This window comes from Echinops telfairi, unplaced genomic scaffold (genome assembly GCF_000313985.2).
Source record: "Echinops telfairi isolate 266 unplaced genomic scaffold, ASM31398v2 ScPeMD7_9;HRSCAF=40, whole genome shotgun sequence".
Classification (NCBI taxonomy): Eukaryota; Metazoa; Chordata; class Mammalia; order Afrosoricida; family Tenrecidae; genus Echinops; species Echinops telfairi.
The window spans coordinates 35,860,870-35,882,419 of NW_022103906.1; positions in this window are offsets into that span (position 1 = coordinate 35,860,870).

The following is a 21,550-nucleotide window of genomic DNA, read 5'->3' on the forward strand; positions in this document are numbered from 1 at the left end:
AGTGGACTCACCCCTCATGACTATGTATCAAGAAGGATCCCAATTTCATGATTGGGGGTTTATTTTCCTAAGTAAACAAATCAATAGGACACATACTTTGACCCCCACCCCCCACCCCATCCTGTCCCCACTTGTAATCTTTCTTTGTAAGGAGACAGTCCTACAGAGGAACGAAGAAGTCCCCTGGATGTGTGCTTCACGAAATAGTGGCATTATAAAACACCACTGCTTTAAATGGGGCTGACCCAGGTAACCAGTGCGTTCCCTGCCAGATGTGTCCGGCACGGACCAACCGAGGCAGCAAGTCCCAAGCACTACAGAAAAGCCCTTCCTCCCATCTGCAGATTGTGCCAACCAGGACCACGCTTTGAGGGCACCAGCCTAGAGTCACATGACCAGGCCTCTGTCAGGGTAGGGTCGAATTTCAGATCTCTTGCTTCTCTGAATGCCCTGGTAGCTCCATCCTATTATTTTATATTCAGCTATTTAATTAATCACTCATCACCTCATTTGCATTTTTAAACAGCTTCATTTACTCATAATAGCCTTAAGTAAACTCTAGTTTATCTCAGGCAGGGACACCCACCTCTAAGGTGCCCACAATCACAGGCTGACAAAGAGACCTGACAGGAGGTAAGCTGGCCTTGAGCAGGCGCCCTATCAGAGGCAAACCCCTGGTGTCTAAGCCATGAAGCCCCCAGACTCTCTCTGACACTTGCTAATTACAGTGACTAATTAACATATCATTGGGCTCTAATCACAAACTCAGACAGAGACAAGATTAATAATGTGAAACCATGGAAATTAATCTACATACTTTCCCTTGACCTGGCTAGACATATATGTTTCTCTTTGGGAAATGGGGAGTGGAAAGTCGGCAGGCAGGGATGACAGGGACAAAAGAAAACAGGGAGGGAACTAGGGAACTAGTGGGTTCTCTGCCAGATGCATCCGGCACGGATGACACCGAAGCAGCAAGTCACAGGTACTACAGCCAAGCCCTTCCTCCTCTCTCCAGGTTTGGCCAATCAGGGCCACGCTTTGATGGAACAGGGTGGGTGACTCCTCCGTGCCAAAAATGTTGCTAAGAGATTTGGAGGCGCATAGAGGATTGCCCTGGACTTTGGGCATCCCTTCCCCCCTAGTCTGTACGAAAACACTGGGAGCCTTCTGTTCGGCTGCAGGGAATGTTATCAGTTTGCTATTGCTGCTGTAACAATTTGTCACTGATTTAGGGGCTTAAATTTAGGGGCCCCAATTTAGACTCTAACGATTCTGGATGTCAGAAGTTCAGGGTGTACCTCACTGGGCTAAAATCAAGGTGTTGGCTAAGCTCTGTTACTTCTGGACATCACATTTCCAGTGTCTAATGACTGCTTTTAGGAGCCCTGGTGATACTGTTGTTACACGTTGGGCTGCTAGCTGCAAAGGCAGCAGTTCAAACCCGCCAGCCATTCCATGGGGGACAGATGAGGCTCTCTACTCCTGTCAAGAGTCCCAGTCTCTTAAGACTCTGTAGACCCACTATGAGTTGGAATCAACTCCTGTAGACCCACTACGAGTTGTAATAAACTCCTGTAGACCCACTGTGAGTTGGAATCAACTCCTGTAGACCCACTGTGAGTTGGAATCAACTCCTGTAGACCCACTACGAGTTGGAATCAATTCCTGTAGACCCACTACGAGTTGGAATCAACTCCTGTAGGCCCACTACGAGTTGGAATCAACTCCTGTAGGCCCACTACGAGTTGGAATCAACTCCTGTAGACTCACTATGAGCTGGAACTCCACAGCAGTGAGTTTGCTCTTTTGTTGTTTGCAGTGACTGTCCGCACTCCTTGGCTCCTGGCCCCCTTCCATCTCCAAAGGAGCAATAACATAATTCTGACCTGTGTTTGTGTATGTTCGCACATCTTCTCTCAGTCCCTCTTACTTCCCTCTTTCCCTGTAGGGACCCCCGTGATTACCATACATAATCATCTAGGATAATCTCCCCCCACCCCCCACCCTCCACGATTCCTTAATCAGATCTTTAAAATTCCTCTTGCCTTGTAATGCACCAGAACTTATGCTCAGAATCTGGGGACTAGAATGTGGACATCTTTTCCAGAGACTACTATCTGCCTACCCCAAGGACGATGAGCAAGCTGAACTTTGGCTGACCACGGAAGGTGGCTTGTCACCGCCATTCCTACGGCCAAATTCACATTACAAGACACCATCCCCCCTCTGGACCTCTTCATTTTAAGGAGGAAAAACCCGAGGCCCTGGAGAGACAATGATTTCCTTCCGATCATGTCGCTCAACTTAGAAACCAGCTCTCTGACCTAGAATTCTGTGACTCGGCCCCGACTCAGAAACTGACCACGGAAGGCAGGGCAGGGCTAGAGACAGAGGGGGCTTTGGTCCCACACTGCATCCTCAGGCTGCATGACGGCTCAGTCGTCCGCGTGCGGATGGATGGCTTTCAGAGAGTCTGGGTACAACCACGAAGCACAGCTACGCTGTGTGATTCCGTCTCTCCTGACTGTCCTTGGAGACTCTTGCATTTCCCCGGTCATATTCCACCCCGTCCCAGGAGCCGCCAGGACTTCAAGTCCATTGTTCCATAGCTCTTCACCAGGTTTGCAACAGCAGGGATTTTCTTCCCAACACCCAGAATACCCTCAGGAATCTTGGAAGGGGCCAGGGATCAGGAAACCCCGGGCCCCCACCTTGCTCAAGCTGACAGATTGCATTTCCCGTTCGCTCAGCCATTCGCTCCTGCCTTCTGTCACTTTGTGCCCACACACGGTCTCCCCCACAGCCTTCCAGAACCCTGCCTCCTGCCCAGCCTTGCCATCCAGCACTGCTCTCTGCTGGAGTGACACCCCTCTGCCTGCCATTCCCCCTTGTCTGACACTAACTCACTCAGAGACTTGCGTCTGGGGCTGGAATGTTGTGGTTGCTATGGAAGTGGAAACCAGCTCAGCCTTCCAAACTCGCAGAGTGTCCAAAACCACACACGGCATCGCGCGCTGACACACCACTGACAGCCTGTGATGACGGGGATGTACTTTTGAGTGTCATCTTGACAAGGAGCAGGAGCCTCTCTCTGCCGGCCCATCCGCCTGACCATCTGTCTTCCTCTGATTGTCTGCACTTGACTGGCTCCAATCCTGGGCCTTCCTCTCCGGAGGGCTCGTCCTGGCCTGGCGTGGCTGCCTCTAGGGTAGAGACAGGACAATGCTCTGGCCCAACAGTAGGCTGCTTGGGTGGACAGAGGGTAAGAGAAGGAGCGCCCTGGGGATGCTCAGGGGCCTTCTTGGCTTTGGCAGCTTGAAGGCCATGGGTGGGCATTCCAGGCAGTGGCAGAGGGAGGGGAGCCAGATCTCCTGCCTTGTTTGCGGCCTGCAGCCACAGCTTTGGGGATTTCCTCGGCTCTTGGAAAGGCAGCCCTTTGGGGCGACGCCAGTATAACCAGGTGGTGCAGGGAGGCTGCCCAAGACACGTGGATTTCTTCGCTTCCTGCCTCCAGCTCCCACTGTGAAGAAGGACTGAAGGAATTCCTGGCTTGGGTGGACTTCCCAGCCAGCGAGTGTCACTGCTCCTCATCAACCAAGCTGGAAGCAGGGAGCTGGGTGTGGGTAAGAGAAGTCAGGGTGAGCTTCCAGTGGGAAGAAAGGAAAAACAGAGAAGATGCGGCTCTACTAACACTGTCTACACACACACACACACACACACACACACACACACACACACACGACACTAAGCAGCTTCTGCCCTGTACCCAAGGACCTATTCCACCCTCCTTTGTAGTCCACTCTTAGGACTGGAGGCATGATTATTGATTTTCCAACTCCTACAAGACCCATCACACTGCCTAACTGGAAAGAAATGGGCAAGGGGTTCGTCAATGCCCCCAGGCAGTGCTGCCTGTCCCATTCCACACTTGTTCCTCATTCTACCAAGAACTCTGTAGTTCGATTCCATCCGTGAGTGGCTTTGAGGGACCCCCATAGTGATAGTCACCTGTATTCAATCTACTCTTGAGCTGACTTGTCTGCGGTGATTTCTCCTCTCAGGCTCCCTTCTCCCCACTCGTTTCCCTCAGAATATGGGTCGCTAAGTTCTGTGTGTCAGACTCCGGCAGAGTCTGCCAGAGCTCTGTTGGGTTGGGACCTCTGACCAGTGGACGCAGTGGTTCTTACCCATGTGCTGGGAGGCCCTGAGTGCCACCTACTCTCAGGTCAGAGCCCAGAAGGACAGCCATCAGCACCGTGTCTCCAAGATGCCAGCTCCCGCCTCATGCGGGAAGGCTACCAGTCTCAACAATGATTAGCTGATAAATAGTTGGCTTGTGTTTCTTCCTAAAATAATCCTCATACATGGTGATGGCTGTCAACCCAGGCTCTGGGATCTAATTTGAGCCTACTGTCTACATCTGGTACCAGAGCTTCACGTGACAGTGGTCTTTCCAGAAGGAAAAGGAACGTGTGTTATTCAACTGATGGGACTTGCGGTAGTTATACCATTTCATGTCAATTTGATGAATAAGAATGAAGAGGTAGAGTCTAGTCTGTCAATCAGGTCACAGCCTGATTGGTGCCTCCTTGTGGGCATGGCCTTCTCATGAGAATTGTGGGACTTCTTCCTTCCTGGAGGTGGGACACACACTCTCACTGCTTTACCTTCCTGTCGACAGGCCACATGAAGCCATGCTGATGGCAGCCAGAGCCCGGGAGATGCTTCCACTGCCACTGGACCCACAGGACTTTCCACCCACTGGTCTGTGATCTTCCTACATTTGGCTTCATTGCATGTGCTACATGAGCCTGAAGAGGAATTCATGGGCTAATATAAGACTTATGGACTAATATCAAATTTATGAACTTGATCTGGACTGGACTGGGATGTTTTACATCAGTTACTTCTTGATATAAAATTCTCTCTTACACATATCTAAGTGTCTCTGGATTTGTTTCTCTAGTCAACCCAGCCTGACACAGGACTCAAATGCCAGGGCAGGTGGCGGAATTAGACAACATGAGCTAGGCAAAGGGCTGCTTGTGCTTTCTCCCCAGGCCAGGTCTTCTTCCTATCTAGCATTTAGAGAGTACAAATTTATTCACTCAACACGAATCAGGAAATCCATAGCCCTAACTCAGTGGTTGAGTTAGGTTATTGTGCCAACCTGGCTGATAAACACATGTGGGGTTCATTGAAGGGTGGGGAGATAAAATGGCTCAGTGAACCTCACCTTTCTAGTTCTCCAGTCTCTTGCTTTGTGATGGTTGCACCAGGGTGCAGCTGCCTTAGCAGTTCCCTGCTTCAGCTGGCAAGGCTCACTTCCTGCAAGACATCCCCAAGGAGAAGCCACATGGACCTACCCCGAGGCAGCCCTGGGTGCTGGAGCAGCCGTGTGAAGACCCCTGTCAGCCCTGAGAGGCTTACACGCTCACCGATTTGGCTTTCCTCCTGCAGTTGGCATCATTGCATGTATTTTGTGAGATGGAGGAGGACTTTGTGAATTGGTGTCGGACATATGCGTTAATGGCTTAATTTTGGACTTGTGGGCTTGGGCAGCACTGGGTTGGGATTTTTTCTTGATGCATACTTAACCTATATATAAAACTCTCTCTTATACGTCGTTTCTGTGGATTTGTTTCTCTAAAGTACCCAGACTAACACAGTGGTTCTCAAAGTCAAACCATAAAATCATCTGGAAACTCCATCCATGACGAGACAGAACAACAAGACAAAACCAGTTGCCATCAAGTTGCTTCTCACTCATGATAGTCTCTTGTGTGTCCTAGTAGCATTGTCCTCTATTGGGTTTCCAATGACTGATTTTTCGGAAGGAGGTAGCCTGTGGCCTTTCTTCTAAGGTACCTCTGGGCAGATTCATTTTGACTAGTCACCAAGTGTGAAAACCATTTGATTAGTAGCCGAATTTGAGAAGCATTTGAACCACCCAGGGCCTTTTTATGCAAGACAGCCCCTTTGAAAAAGAGAGTGTTGATTATCCAAAATAGGAAAAACAATATGATTGAAGTATGGAATGATATGATATGTGTATTAAAGACATCTCCCCCCCCCTAAAAGAAAGAAAGAAAGAAAGAAATAGGAAAAAACGAAATAGAAGCAGAAGCTTCTGGATTTTTCTTACAGACACCTGCTTACTCACTTTGTTTTTATTTGAATTTTTTTTTCTTAGCCTGATTTCATGGAGGAAAATAATTTTCGCTAGTTGAAGCAAAATCTTTAAAAGGGGAAATATTATTATATCTTATAATTCAAAGGATATTTGAGCAACCAGTTTTGGACACTTGCAAAATGCCTTCAAGAAACTTGTCTCCAAATCCTACGACTGAAAGGGCCCAATGGTAAGTCTTTTCAAGTTTGATATCCCACTTCCAAATTTCAAATTCTCACAAGAGAGAATTTGAATACCTTTAAGGTCTGACTCTCCATCAATCAGCAATCTCTGGGCTATAGAGAAGAGAAATCATTGCGGGTCAAGCATTTTCTCTGAGAGCTAGCTGAGATGAGGCCTATCAGCCTCCTCCCCCCTGAGACAAGGAAGCATTTCCAGTAGGCACAGCATTCTGCGGCAGACAATTCTGCAGAAGAGCTTTGTAGTTCATGCTACACCAAGTTCCTTTGGTGACAGGGATATGAAATCACCGACATAAAACACGTGTTCATGGAGGAGCTACTATGAGCCAAGCACTCCACTGGGTTCTTGAAATACATCTGTTAAAATAATAGAGAGCCCAGTTCTCAAGGCGCTTATATTCATAGGAGTACAATGATATTGTCTGAAACCAACCATACAGTCAAACTCACTGTTATGGAGTCAATACTGATTCAAAGTGACCTGACAGGACAGGGTAGGACTGCCCCTGTGGGTTTCCCTAACTGTAACTCTTTAAAGGAGTAGCAAGCCTCATCTTTCTCCTGTGGAGGGGCTAGTGGCTTTGAACTGCTGGCAGCAGCACAAGGCTTAACCGCTCCGTCACCAGAGATTGAGAGCTTCCTATAGCCTACTACAGGCGGGCGCTCTGCTTGAGCTTGGGCTCACAGCGACACAGACCCCTGCTTCCTGTCCATGAAACTGTTCTATGCTCCAATGGGGCTGAGAACCAAGGCCACGGGTGGGTTTCCGCTACTTTGATACCTATCATTTGAGGAAAGGCCTTCCTGAGCATTACCCTCCTACATGCTCCGCCCATCACCTCGTCCTATCAGTTTTCCTACTGAATAGTCTTGCCTCTGTTTACCATTCTTAGCCCCACCCACCATCACAGGAATGTGACCTTTCATCACTTTCAACTTCGGGACTACACAATCCTCCTAACTGGACTTTGTAAGTCCACTCTGTCCTCCTTTCATCCACTGTCCACATGATAGCCAGAGTGATTACTTTTATTCAAAATATAAACCTGCTGATGTCAGCGTCTCTGGTTTCAGGCTGTAGTGGTCTTTATCTGAAGGTCAGACGATGGGACAGAATTAGGCCCTCTGCATTTAGGCCCTGCTTAGCTCACCGACCTCACCTTGCCCCACTGTTCCCTGTTCTCTGTGTTCCTCTCACCACGGGCTCTTGCACAAGCTCCTTATCTAGACTGCTTCCTCTGTTCTTCAGATATCAAACATGATTTGCTCCTTCGGAGAGTTCAGCGCTTCTCCGCTACAGCATGACTTCTTAGGGGAGGGATGCCCTGATCCTGTCCTTCTTCTACCTCCTCTCTTTGTCAGGTGCTCCCACTGATGATTGCGCCTTTACTTTGGAGTGCTTGGTAATGAACCATTCATTAGCGTGGACATTGGATTCGTAGGAGTCTTCCTTACTAGACTGAGTTTCCCGAATGCAAGGATCTTGTCTGTTTTCTTCACCATTAAATTTCTAGAGCTTTGCACAGGGCATGAGCAGACTCTGAGTGAATGAATGGATGAAAGGATGAATGAGAAGGAGTGAAACTGTTCTGTAAGAGAGACTCATATGATCTACTCCCAAGACAGGAACTTTTCTCTGAAAAGCACTAGCGGCTTGCATGGTTGATACACTCCCCAGTGTTTTTGTATTGACCTTGAGAAAATGAGGCAGTTTACAAGACATAACCTTGGACGCCTAGTGAGTAACCAACACATACTTGTTGAATGGAATTCTGCACTGAGTTGCATTCTAAGATTTCCAATAAGTGTGTGCAATGGCCGAGAGGCCAGTGACTAGCGAGCGAGGAGACTCTTAGGAGTTATTAGGGCCTGAAGGACAGGGAATTCAGTGATGAGGGCAGTGGGAAGAAGATCACTACAGACAACTATCCAGCAGTTTCCCATGAAAGGAACTCCTTGGAGTTCCTATGAGCCCTGGTGTGACAGCAGTTTGAACCCATCACCCTCTCTGAGGGAGAAAGAGGAGGCTTTCGACTCCTATAAGGTGTGGCAGGCTCGGAAATTCACGGGGCATTGCTATCCTTCCTGCCCAATAGGGTCACTGTGAGTCAGAACTAACTGGGTGGCAGGGAGTGGGAGTCCTGGGCAGGGGCACATGGTTTATGATTTCTAACCAAATGGTTGGTAGGTTGACTGCACCTGGTGTCATGGTGGTTAGGCACTGGGCTGCTAATCACAAACTCTGCCATTTGAAGTCACCAGCCACTCCTTCAGAGAAAGATGAGGCTTTCTACCCCTGTGGGCACAGCTCTCCTGTGACAGACATGGAGTCTCCATGAATCAAAGTTGGCTCCATCGCAACTGGTTGCTGGGACCTTTTCTGTAAATTTGCTGTCGAGTAACTATACATTCTCTGTAGATTGAGTAAATGAGTTCTTGCAGAGGTGAACTCTCCAGGAGGAGCAAGGCATTTTCCCAGGTTGGGGCCCTCATTAGATTCGCCTGATGGGAACTCTGTTTCCAGGTGCACAGGGTCCAGGGCTCAATAGCTGCTGGTAACTCACAGAACCCCTGAGCATCGGGATACTCGTCTATAAAACGGGGACACAAAGCCAAGATGGCTGGGGGAATTAAATCGATTATGTAAAATTGGATTTTCAGCTCTAAAACCATTGAAAAATCCGATAACTTAATTTTTATAAAGGTTTAAAGTCATCGAATGACTCTGCTGGAGATTTTTGCCTTGACCTAATGAGGTCTGCAGTCAGCTCAGACCCAGGGACCTAGCCTCCCAGACAGACAGGGTCTGATCTTTCCACGTACCTGCTTCTGCTTGCCCTGGGCTGTCGCCTTGCCTCCATTTAGCATTTTGATTTGTGCAGCTTTGCTGAGAATCTCCCTTGCAGCTTGTTGACTTATCACTCATCCCAATAAGTTCCCATTCTCTCTGCTCCTGACAGCCTTGCCTAATGTACTTATTCATTCCATTTAAATAAATCGAACATGGGCCTATGACAGTCGATAAGTGAGTCACACAAGAACAAACAGAAGAGAAAGCTCTGCAAATAGTCAAATGTCAAGTAAGAATGGAAACCTGTCCCCACAGCTTCAACGAACCTTGGATGTCTAATATTTATGGCCAATTGATGTCATTACAAAGTAAATAGGCCCTCTTATGCTGCATTACATAAGATTAACTGCAAGCAATGGAGTTTAAATAGCAGAGATAAGTGCAGATGGAAATAAACCTGTTTAAATCCAGAAATATTTGCTAGGCCTCCTTGCTGCTTTTAAGATAATTGATCTGTATATCTGTATTGCATCGCACCATAAAAGCTTTGGAGACTTGTGGCACAGCCTGTTCAGACCATAATCGCATTTCTCTGGGGCCACCCCGACAGGGTTAGGGCCTCCTGAAGGAGGACCTGCAGGGCTGGGGAACTCAGAGAGCTAAGAAGAAACAGGAGTCTCCTGGCTATGCCCTTTGAGTTCCATTTTCTGGCCCCTAGATAGAAAGGAAGACAACAGTGGGCTCACACCTAAGAACAACTGAGGCTGGTACAGCATGGTTCTGTCGCACCTGGGGTCGTGAGGAGTCAGAAAGGACTGCAGGCTCCAAACCACAGACAGAGAAGTCCAGGGTCATAGTGAGCCGGTATGACAGAGTGGAACTGGCCCAGATGGTGTCCGGACTTGGTGAAAGCAGGCGGCTATATCTTCCTTCCGTGGAGGCATCGGTGGGTTTGAACCAGTGACCTATCCGTTAGCAGCTGAGACTTTAACTCCTGCACCACCAGCACTCCTTCCTAGGGTGGTGGGGTTGGACCTCTCATAGGCAGGATGGCTGAAAGAACTGTGACAAAAGCGGGGCGGGGTCTGTTAGGTCACTCTCTTCAATTGCTCCCAGCGATGTTATCTTCTCACCGTTTGAACTATCTGTGGCTAAAGAGCAGTTTGATGCATGGTCCCATTGTTTAGATAAATATGAAGTTTTTATTACCTTCAATTCACCACATAAGTCATCCGTTTGACAATATTTAAGCTGATCTGTACTATGCCTGAGAGAGAAAGACTTACCTTTGAACCCACATCAAGAGTTACAATCTCAGAAACCCACAGGGGCAGTGCTACCCTGTCCTCAAAAGTCTCTATGAGTTGGAATTGATTCAATGGCAGCAAGTTTGTTTGTTTGCTTGCTTGTTTGTTTTTTAATACTATGTCTATGGAATATTTATATCATGTCAACATTCATTTGCCAAAACTCTTTTTAAAAATTCACTATGAGTGTTAGCATTTGCTGTGGGCTGCACAGCACTCTCTGGACAGGATTTACTCTATTTGTCCTCAAAAGAAAGAAGGAAGAAGGAGGGAAAGTGGAGAAAGAAGCAGTGGCAATGGATGGAAGCATGAGGGTATCTAGCCCAAAGGACAAAGATTTCCTAAAGGTTGCAGCAGAGCTAAACCTCAGTCCCCAAATGTAGATGCACAAGAATTTGATTTGGGAGAATTTCTTTTTGCAAAACTTAATTCTATTATGATCTCACATTGTTTGGGCTAATAAAAGCTAATTGGGGTCCATTGGAAGTCTCAACTTCACATACTCCTTGATCCCTGGGAGATGTGTAAATGATCAAGAGTGGAGAGCAATGGGGCTAGAGGAGGTTTGGGGAGACTCTGCGTTACCATATTGTCTACATTGGCATCTGTGGACATCTCCTCTCACGGTGGCCATTGATCTTTGGCTCAGGAAACTGCCTGCAATGTCCTTCTTGTCCCCAACATGATGCTCTGCTTACTGTATCCCTGGGCCACCTTCATGCCACTCTTGGCTGGACTGCTAGGACCCACTGCTGTCCAGACACAGTAGGGTTGCCTGAGATCTGTCGCCTGTGCCTCCTATCTTCCCCTGTCTCTAACACAATGCTTTTTGCTGACAGGAGTTGGGGAGATCGTAGGGACTTTGCTGTGCTCTTTGGCTCTATCATAAGGTTGGAATGTGGATGAAGACCCTCAATCTGTTCTGGAAGGTCTATCATCACCCGCCCACCACCATTCCCAAGATTGGCCTCTGGGAATCTCGTTCCAGAGACAATTTAGCATCTACATTTGTTGTTGTTGTTGTTGTTATTGTTGCTCTTTTTCTTTGGATCCTTGGTTTCCTTGCCCCTAGGCTCCGTGATGGATGACCGAATAAGCAGGTTAAACACAGGCTTACTTACTTCTCTGGAGTGAATGGTTTCACATTTCTCACCACACCAGAGATCCTGCTTCTAGTTAGAGCTGGCATCTGTCTCTCCCAATCCCACAGAACCTTCTTACAGAATTAAAGCATCTTTTTCAGATTTATAATCCCTGATAAAGATGGAATATGTAGTACACATGGTAAGCAACTGTCCACTTATTCGGTATCTATCTCTCCCTAACTAGTTGAAAGAAACTGTATTTTTGGGAAGGAGAGTGGGTGAAGCTAACCTGGCTCAGAGTCTTTGAAATCCTTGTCTTATTGCTTCAAAGTTGGCTTTTGAAATGTACCAGCCAAATGTACAATCATTTGACTCTTTTCTTTGTTCCCCCTGTCATCATCTCCCCAAGGCACAGGGTGTAAAAATACCTCGGCTGCTATCTACCTGGGGAAAAGCATCTCTAGGTAAGCGGCCTTTCGGAGACTGCAGAGCACATCATAAGAGTATTGTGCTCATCGTCATAAGTTAGGAGCAGACCGACTGAGCTGCCTCGGTGAGGCAATAAACACCTATCCCCGAAGGCTTTGGCCCAGTGCTGGACAATTCTTGTTAGAGCAGAGATTCAGGCCCCAGCTAGTGAGTTAAGTGGTCCTAGGGTTCTGTGACTCTGGGTTGAAAGAAGGCAGATGCTCCCTGGCAGGGAATCCAGTGGAAGAACCCACAATCAAGTCTCCGGCTGCCTGGGGCTCCTGGGCAACCAGAGCTGGCAGATGGTGGCTAACCCTCAGGGCTGGGGTCTGACCATGGCCCGATGGAAAGAAGATCTTGCCAGCTTCCTTCTATCCCCCTGGGAGCCATTTCTTCTTTGCTCCCTTTTATATGGGGATTCCCTGTGGGGGTGGATTTATTTGTTTTGTTCTGTTCTGTCAGGCATGGGATTGGCACTCCCTGAAAAAGCAAGCAAACAATCAGACAAACAACTGCAAAACAACTTATACTAAGTCAATTCTGACTCCAGGCAATCCCACCTGTGGTAAAATAAGGCTGTGTTATGGAAGTAGATCACCAGGCCTTTCTTCTGAGGCACGTCTTGGTAGAACCATCTTTTGATTCGCTTCCAAGTGTTTATGTTTAACCTTTTGTATCCTGCCCCGCACCCATACTGCTAATTGGCCCTCAGTCAGTGTTAATGAGGGAGGATGATGGCATCTCCATTTCCTTTTGTAGAGACACAGGTGTCTTAAACATAAAAATAAAATAAAATAAGTAAATAGTATTATCTCACAGTTCAGGAAGCTGGAAGTCTGGATTTTGGGTGCCAATTCCAGGGGGACATTTTCTCTGTGTGTTAGCTCTAAAGGAAGGCATTGTCTCCTTTCAACACCCGTGGGCCCCGTGTTCCTTGTAAATATCCATGGGTCTTGACTCAGGCTTCCCCAGGGTTGAGGGGTCTCCAAGGCGGAGCCCTTGGGCCCACAGCATGTGCTTGGCCTCTCCTGGCTCTTTTTTCTTGGTGGAAGTCAAGTCCCTTCGACCAAGTTTATTTATATCTCCTTTCATCTGTTCATAAGATAAAGGTGATGCACAGCACTGTCAGGGGGACTCCCCTCCTATCTCACCAGAGCTGTGACCTGGGATTTAAGTAAGGGTAATACATCCCACTCTCCTCCGGCTTCATTAGCATAACAAACACAACCTAATCTCTTTCACACAGCCTAATCCTGCATCACTAACCACAGGCAGAGGTTAGGATTTTCCAACAGATTCGCCTTTCCAAAGGAGAATCACTGACTGTCTTGGAGTTGATTCCTACTCTTATCGACCCTAAAGGACAGAGAGGCTTCTGAGGCTGTAAACCTTTACAAAGCAGAAAACCTCTTCTTTTTCCTTCAAAGCAGCGGCTTACTTTGTGGTTAGGGGCCCGACAAGTGGAAGTCGTAGCCTAGTCAAGTGGACACATGCTCTGGGGGACACCATTCAACCCATGACACTTATCCTTATGGTGTCATTTACATTACTCATGTATCCTTTATAACGATCAATAGCTCAACAGCGGAGCATTTATTTCGTAGGCACTCTGTAAGTACTCGATTGTACCCTTCTATCGGCACATGGCACAGAGTCTTGCTCATGGGGCGTGGCTACACATGGAGGACAGACCTCGAGAATCATGGGAATAGTTGCATTTTTATACTTGGGGAAGTTCCCTGGCTTGTAGTGGTATCTCATAGTTATTAAGACAGACAACCATTCCTTCTATTGATTACCCACCTATCTCCCTGCTTCTAGTTATTGGTTGATTCATTTTGTAGATTAAATCAGCAGATTTTTCTTTATTATCTTCTGTCTGTCTTGATGCAAAGGAGCAACTTTGCTTTTTGCATGTTCTATGTATAGAAACTACTGCTCTTTTAATAGATGAATTGAACAAGAGACTTGGAAGACAGTGGAGGATAGAAGGCAAGGATGAAATGAGCTTTTATTGTTTGGTGGAGTCTTTAAAAATGTAGCTCCCCAAAGGAAGTTCTAGAATAAAGTGAATCTTCTGACAATTAAGAAGGAGGAGGAGGTGGAAGAGTGGGAGGAAAGAAAATCTAAACCGCCTACATGTGTGTTTGAACATGGAGAAATATATGAAAGAAAATAAAAGAATACATACTAGGCTATTGTTTAACTTCATTGAATAGAATTAATGCAAGGGTTTTTGAGGGGAAGAATATGATCTAATTTGGCGATAACTTTATATGTGTTTATGTATTACAATAAATATATATTGTATTTGCATATGACCTAATTTAGAGAAATATAGGTAAAAACGGAATTATCTAATCTTCGGATACTTGTTTCAAAATGTGTGAACACATTATATTTTGCTAACAAGCAGTGTAAGTGTCAACTGACAGAGTCTCTGCTTCTCAGTCCATCTACCTCTCACTCATCCTGATCCTGATCAGTTTCAGTGTGATGTGCTTTGTAGGCATGAATGTTCTCTTGAAGCTCTGACAGCAGAAACGTCACCCGTGTCCTTCGGGGCAGCCTTGCTCTCCCATAGAAGACAGGTTGCCAGACTGAAACATTGACTTTAGTTTGGATGCACTTGTGCGCTGTGGTCACCAAACCCATGTCTGTAGAGAATCATAAGAGGTTTATTAAAAATACAGATTTCTAGACCCTATTCCTGAAAATTCACACTCATGAAACCTTGCTATTCGGGGCTCTGGGATGCACATTTGAAAAATAACCTCCCAGATATCTGTAACATGCAGCCAAATTTGGGGGCCACTACTCAGTGGTATTCAGAATTCTCATGAAAACCTACATTCAAGAATCTCCCGCCTACTCTGGAAGCATGCTTTTTAGGATGGGAGACTGCGGTTTTTAGAACATAGAGACTTTCTAAATAATAACACAGTTTTGATTAAGTTCCAGGACTAGATCGGTGTGATGATGCCAACCTGATCAGTGGGCCATTACTGCCCCTTGCTGACCCAGACGGGGTATTGGGTTACCTGGAGGGAAGTCCATTTGCCCACCGTCGGAATCCTTGTGCAGTGGGAGAGACACTAAGAAACTCACTGCCATCAAATCAGTTCTGACTCACAGAGACCCCCCCAGGGTAGATTTGAACTGCCCCTTTGTGTTTCTGAGGCTGCAAATCTTTACAGGTGCAGAAACCTTCGTATTTCTCCCGAGGAGCAAACTGCTTTGTGGTTAGCAGCCGGAGAGAGGGGCAAATGTGGCCAAGCCCTAGGCAGCGCATGAGCTCAGATGTGGTGAATGAATGCAGAGACGCCCAGCATTCTCCTGGTATGTTCTTCCGGGGGTAGGGTGGGGTGGGTTCTAGTCCAACTACCTCAATTATCTGGTGACGATTTTAGCCTATTTAGATTTCGAATATATAGGAAATATGCGTTGAGATATTTCCCTTTGAAGCTCCTGACAAGTAATTAAAGGGCTTTGAAACGCGTTGGAAAAGTCCATGCATGTTCAGATGTCCTAGGTTGCCTCAGGTGTTTGCTGGTCGGAAAATGTGGCCTGCGGGCCACTGCGATCTCTTCCCCTGTTTGACGTACAAGGCATCAATCAGTCTGTTGGTTGGTTGGGACACTCTGAAGTGGGTTTTTAATAATTATTCTACAAACCCATAGGAATGATCATGGGCCGTTTGTGTGTGTGTGTGTGTGTGTTGCTGACCTGGGGAAGCCTAGCCTTGTGCAGAGGAAGGGAGTCTTGGGTACGTTGTGGGCTTTTTCTCTGAAGCTAGGGGACCACATGTGGCTGCACATTAGATGTTAGAACCAACTGCAGACAACTGTTGAAGCCCCACCTTGTCCCCTCTCCATCTTGGCATGCCCACCAGGCACCATCTGCAGACCAAGAACATGCCAAGGCAGTACCACTACCACGCTTCCCCCCACCACAGCATTGATTTGGTTTTCCAGTGTTGCTTTCGCGATGATTAATCTCGGCGTGGCTGTGTGTCTAGGCTCTCCGCAAAGGCAGGTGCATGTGTCTGTGCACGGCTCCGTCAGGACTGCTAATGTAAGCGTCTGTTTTACAGCCCCAGTGACAGCTGTATTGTTCTGGCAGGGTTACAGCTCTGACATGTGGAATCAATCTTTTTAACCTGTCAATTAATCAGCAGGCAGCTGTCAGCCCAGCTGAAAGGCCTGAAGGACAGTGCCCTTTCAATGGATTATACTGGGGGCATGGCGGAGTAAAATTGAACACTTCAAGCTTCAAGGAACCCTTGTCGCATTCAAAGCTAGGCTTCCCTCTCACTTAAAGGAAACAGGCGCTGCCTCCAGCTCGGCTGCTCCCAAGAAGGCTCTATTGAGGCATCTGGGTACCGAGGAAGGAACATGTTCCTCTAATCACCTTACTGAGAGGTCCTCAGTGGGTAGCAACATGTTCTGCCAGGTGGACCTGATTTGAAATGAGGTCAGGCGGGACTGTTTTGTTTCTGAAGTCCAAGGCAAGCTGTGGCCAATGGGACACTTGGTCTTTAGAAGGGTCTGTAAGGTTCTCCCTAGAAGGGAGCTTGCTTGTTAAGCTTATGATTATTAAGCCCTTATGATTACGCATTCAGGGGGGAACACAGAACAAAGTAAGACAGTGTTCCCTTCCGTTATCAGTTTGCATATTGGTTGGGAGACAAGGCAGAAAACTGCATACAAAGACGAGTGATCACTTGGCTGTATCCTGTGTAAGTAATTAATGATTATCTGTTAAATATCTGAGTAAACAGGCTATTAGGTGTTATTGAAAGATGTTTTGAGCAACATAACACACACACACACACACACACACACATCCATTGCCATCAAGCCTGTTCTGTAGAGACCTACAGGACAACGGTTCCAGTCCTATAAGTCTGTATGTAAGCATACTCGCACATCTTTCTCCCAGGGAGTGATTGGTGGGGGTTGGGGGGGGGTGGCGTGAAGTCTGCTCCACTGTCCTTTCCGTTAGCAGCTGAGTACTCTGCTACAATGTCACCAGAAGAGGAAACAGTACCGAGAGGAGGATCTGTGGTTACAGACTTGATAACGAAGGGACAACAAACCATGCTTTGAGCCAGCACTGTCTTGTTTGGTTATTTTACCTGCTGTTTTTGCCTGTCATTCCGTAAATAACTTTCTCTACTCTTCCTTTCCTCTTTCGTCCTTCTGCAAATGTTTATTTAGCACCTAATGTTTGCAAAGCCTGGTGCAAGGTACTGTGAGGAATACAAGATGATTCAAACAAAGTGCCCTTTAAGAGAAGGGCTTCAAAGCTCCTGTCACTCTCCATGCTAGGGAGAGGAGGCCTCCCTCCACATTGACATCACCCCGTGAGTTCAAGTGTAAACCAGGTGGTGAGCTATTCAAGTTCTTGGTGATCCACGACCAATTATCGAACCAATTGTAATTCTTCCAAGTGGGTCTTGCAGTGATAACTAAGTTTCCAGAGAGAGCTTGGCTTTATAAGCACAGCAACCAGACCCTGTTATGTCCTTCTTCAAATTATAAGTGTCTGTTCTAAAGGGGAACAGATAACAAGGATCTGCATATCACCCCCTCCCTGGGGGATGGACAACAGAAAGTGGGTATAAGGAGACATCAGGACCTGATACCAAGGGCTCAAGTGGAAAGCAAATGTTTTGAGAATGATGATGGCAACAAATGTACAAATGTGCTTGACACGATGGATGGATGGATTATGATAAGAGTTGTATGAGCCCCAAGTAAAATGATTTTAAAAACCCAGTGTCTGTCCTTTCTAATTCACTGTGCTTTTGAACTACACTGGCCAGGGTCGAATCCTAGTTTTGCCACTTATTAATTGTGTTAGCTATTTCACGAATGAATTCTTTTCTATTTTGACTTTTTTGCTGATACTATATGTTTTTAGTAATGGACACACTGCCATTGAGTCTCTTGTAACTGACAGGGGCCCGTCAGAGGCACATTGAAATCAAGGGAAAATGGTCTTTGGGATCAGATGGTTTTGATACAATTCTAAGGTCTGTTTTCTTCAGATTCTCATCTTCTTAACCGGTCCGTCTACACGGGTCCCTGCTGTGTGGTGGGCGCAGGTCATGCAAAGGCTCACTTAAGCCGCTGTGTCTCTCTGCATCTTATAGCTTTCATTGTTACAATGTGGATACTAATGTTCAGCTTTCAAGGGCCGTAGTAGTGTGGATTGAGTGAGATGATGAAGGCAAAGTACCTAGTAGAGTCGCTGACAGCTGATGAGTGATTGGCTCCATATTTAGTCATAGTTTTTGAAGGGAGCAGCCATGGCAGCCTTTTTCAGTATCTTCCCTGGGGCTTCTCCTGGTGATGGCTTCCTAGGAGGGGCTCATAAATTGTGTTACTGAGAGGCCACGTGACTCTGCCACCCCTGTTTGGCCTGGTAGTAACCCCACTGAAAACCAGGCTCCCATCACAGGATGTGTCCTGGCTGTTGGTCAGGATGCTGTTGTTGGAATGAAATCTTCTCTCAAGGCCCCACTGGCTGGGAGCCACCTTCTACTCTAGCGGAGGCTAAAAAGAAACAGCCACAGATATTCACGGGCCAATTGCAGAGAATTTGAGGCTTGAGTTGAGATTCTAGCAAACATCATGTCAGGAGGCTGGGACACCCAGCCTTTCCTCCCTCTGCTGCATGGTGCTCAGCATCTGCTTCAACAAAAACACCCACGACTGTTGAGGCTGGCATCTAAAAGCGGTATTTTTGGTAGGATGTGTGTCTACTCAGTCCATTGAGAGAGAAGCTGGGAGAACCTTGTACCTAATAGGAGGGCTTATGTGTCTTCATGACTTAGAACAAGGGGGCTTGGTGTCAGAAGAGTAGGTGATTACATTTTTGACAAAATGACCATGCTTGTGTTGTTTGATCCAACCTCTTTGGGCCAGGTTCCGATGCTTCTTGGTTATACCTTAATGTTTATGTATATCATTCTGTACTTTAACTTCTTGGTTCAATGTCCAAAAGATTCCCTTCCTGTAGGTAGGTATATAAATTCACGTAAAAGGATGATGGTTGTTATCAGAAACACAGTTTGAGATACAGTATAACATTGTCAGCAGAAGAGTTCGTTTTCAGTCCTCACTCGGCTTCTTTCTGGCTTTCGAGTTTCAGTTTACTCGTTTGTAAACGTGGTCTCCCACTCCCTATCTGTTGGTTTACTGTTCTGTGGTGACTTAATGAGTTGCTTGGCATGTTGGAAGCTAGGCCACTGGTATTTCAAGTAGGGTTGCCCACAATCGGAACATTTTGTTGGAGCTCCGGACTAAGATAGTGTAGGAATAAAGGCCAGGTGATCTGCTTCCAACAATTTGCCACTGAAAACCCTGTCGATCACAACACAGTACGGTGTCACATAGTGCTAGAAGGCGAGTCCCTAGGATGGAAAGTCCTGCATAAGGGCTAGAGCAACGGAGTCAAATGTGCCAATGTCCATGAAGATTAAAAAAAAGGCAACTGAGGCATATTTTATTATATTATACATAGGATTGGCATGATTCAGAGCTGGCTCTGTGGCAACCAATGAAAATGTTTTAAGCAGTGTTGTTTTACAGAGTAGATATGAGGGTAAAGTGAAATAATGCATGAAAGTTCTCTTTAATACTTCTCAAAGAATTATAGCAATTAACACCACATTATCTTGTCACCATCTATACTGTCATGAAGTTGAGTAGGTTACATATGGAATCTTGAAAGAAGGCAAATTTAATATGTGAATCAAGATCTTATAAAGTCATTTGCTCATGGCAGGAGATTCAATGAGAGTAAAATGCTCAGCAATATTGTCTGTTTTCTTAAGAAATGTTTGTTAATTAAGCGAATTAGAAAGTTAAAGGATCTTTGTAGATCAGTAAGTGAAGAGAGATGAGATTTGTAGAACACAGAGCAGTCTTTTGGAATTGTTACTGAAGCAGCTCATAGAGACTTTCCTTCGTGGGAAGGCAGTATTCATTTTCACAAAACCCGAGTTGATGTACTTTCCTATTATTTTCATCACTAGGCTGAACTCCATCTGAAAATTTGAATTAGAACAGCTGACCATTGTTACGACCACAATGGACTCCACAAATGGCAACGATGTTGTAACTGCTCACGGGTATTTTTCTAATACTAGATAATGCTTTAGGTGCGGGATTTTACAAAGTGAATAGAATAGAGTCTTGCTCTCAATAAACAGTGAATGAGACAGGTATGCACACACATTATTTATCTGTGGTATGATGTAGGTGCAATGATAGATGTGTGCAAAAAAAAAATGTCGTGCCGAGAAACCATGTATTTGGACTGGAAGAAGAGAGGAGGTGACGCTGAAGAGGGTTTTGAAGAAGGGCAAAGAGCTCGTTGGGTTGGCAATTACTTTCCAAGATAATGGTGGAAATGCTAAAGTGAAATATGACTCTATAAATTGGACACTTTACAGGCCTTCTTATATAAAGGAGGCAAGAAGACTGACAATCCACTTCAGAAGCATTCCCGGTCTTAGCGATGGTTTCCATCTTTATATGTGAATCTTGTGAGGGGAGGGGAGATTTCTTCATACTTGTGACTCTACTGCAGAAATCTGAAAGGACTGGATATTAAATGAAAACAGATCATGTATTCAAAAAGCAGAGAGCAGAAGCTGATAGAGATTAATTTAGCTCCCACTCTAAAAGGCTCATGCTCAAAAACAACTTTCTCAAAATGCAGCTTCAGTCTGACTAGGAGGCTTTCTGATTTCAATCAGGTCTTTTGGGTCAAAAGGAATAAAACAAAACCATGACCAAAACCCAGAAAACCCCAAATGATATGTTTTTTCGGCAAATCAATGACTTGCTAGCCTGGGGCAACTTGTTTGTTCTAAATGAGACTCTGCGCTAAGAAGGGGATGTGAAGTTTGTGATGAAAAGTGATATGCCCAGGCCCCATCAAGGGCCCATGAGGCCACACTGTTGTGCGGATGGTCAATAACCTGAGTGATATTTCCCAGCCATCCTTCCCCTCAGCTCCTGCGTTTTAGAAAACAAAATCAACTATCTCTAGGATTGTAGACTCCCCAATTAGTCATGGAAAGTCAAATGTACTGATGGTTTTATTTTTCCTTTTCCTTTAGAAAACAAAAATACTCATATAGTAATGATTATGCATCTGATTACATGATGAAACCAAGTTTGTTAATGAACGAGATTCTTGGTGGTGCTGTGATTAAGGACTGGGCTAACAGAAAATTTGATGGTTTGAACCCACCAAGTCCTGCGCTCCATAGGAGAAAGATGTGGCACCCTGCTTTGTAAAGATGGAGCAAATTAGTGCTATTGAGTCAATGCAGACTCTAGACAAGCCCGTGGGGCAATTTTACTTTGTACTATTGAGTTGCTATGCGTTGGAATCACTTGATGACAACAGGTTTGGCTTTTTGGTTTGGTTCATTACTAGCACTTAGCATTGTCAATCTTTATCATTTTCATCTTCCTTGTTTTTCATTGTGGGCATGTTTT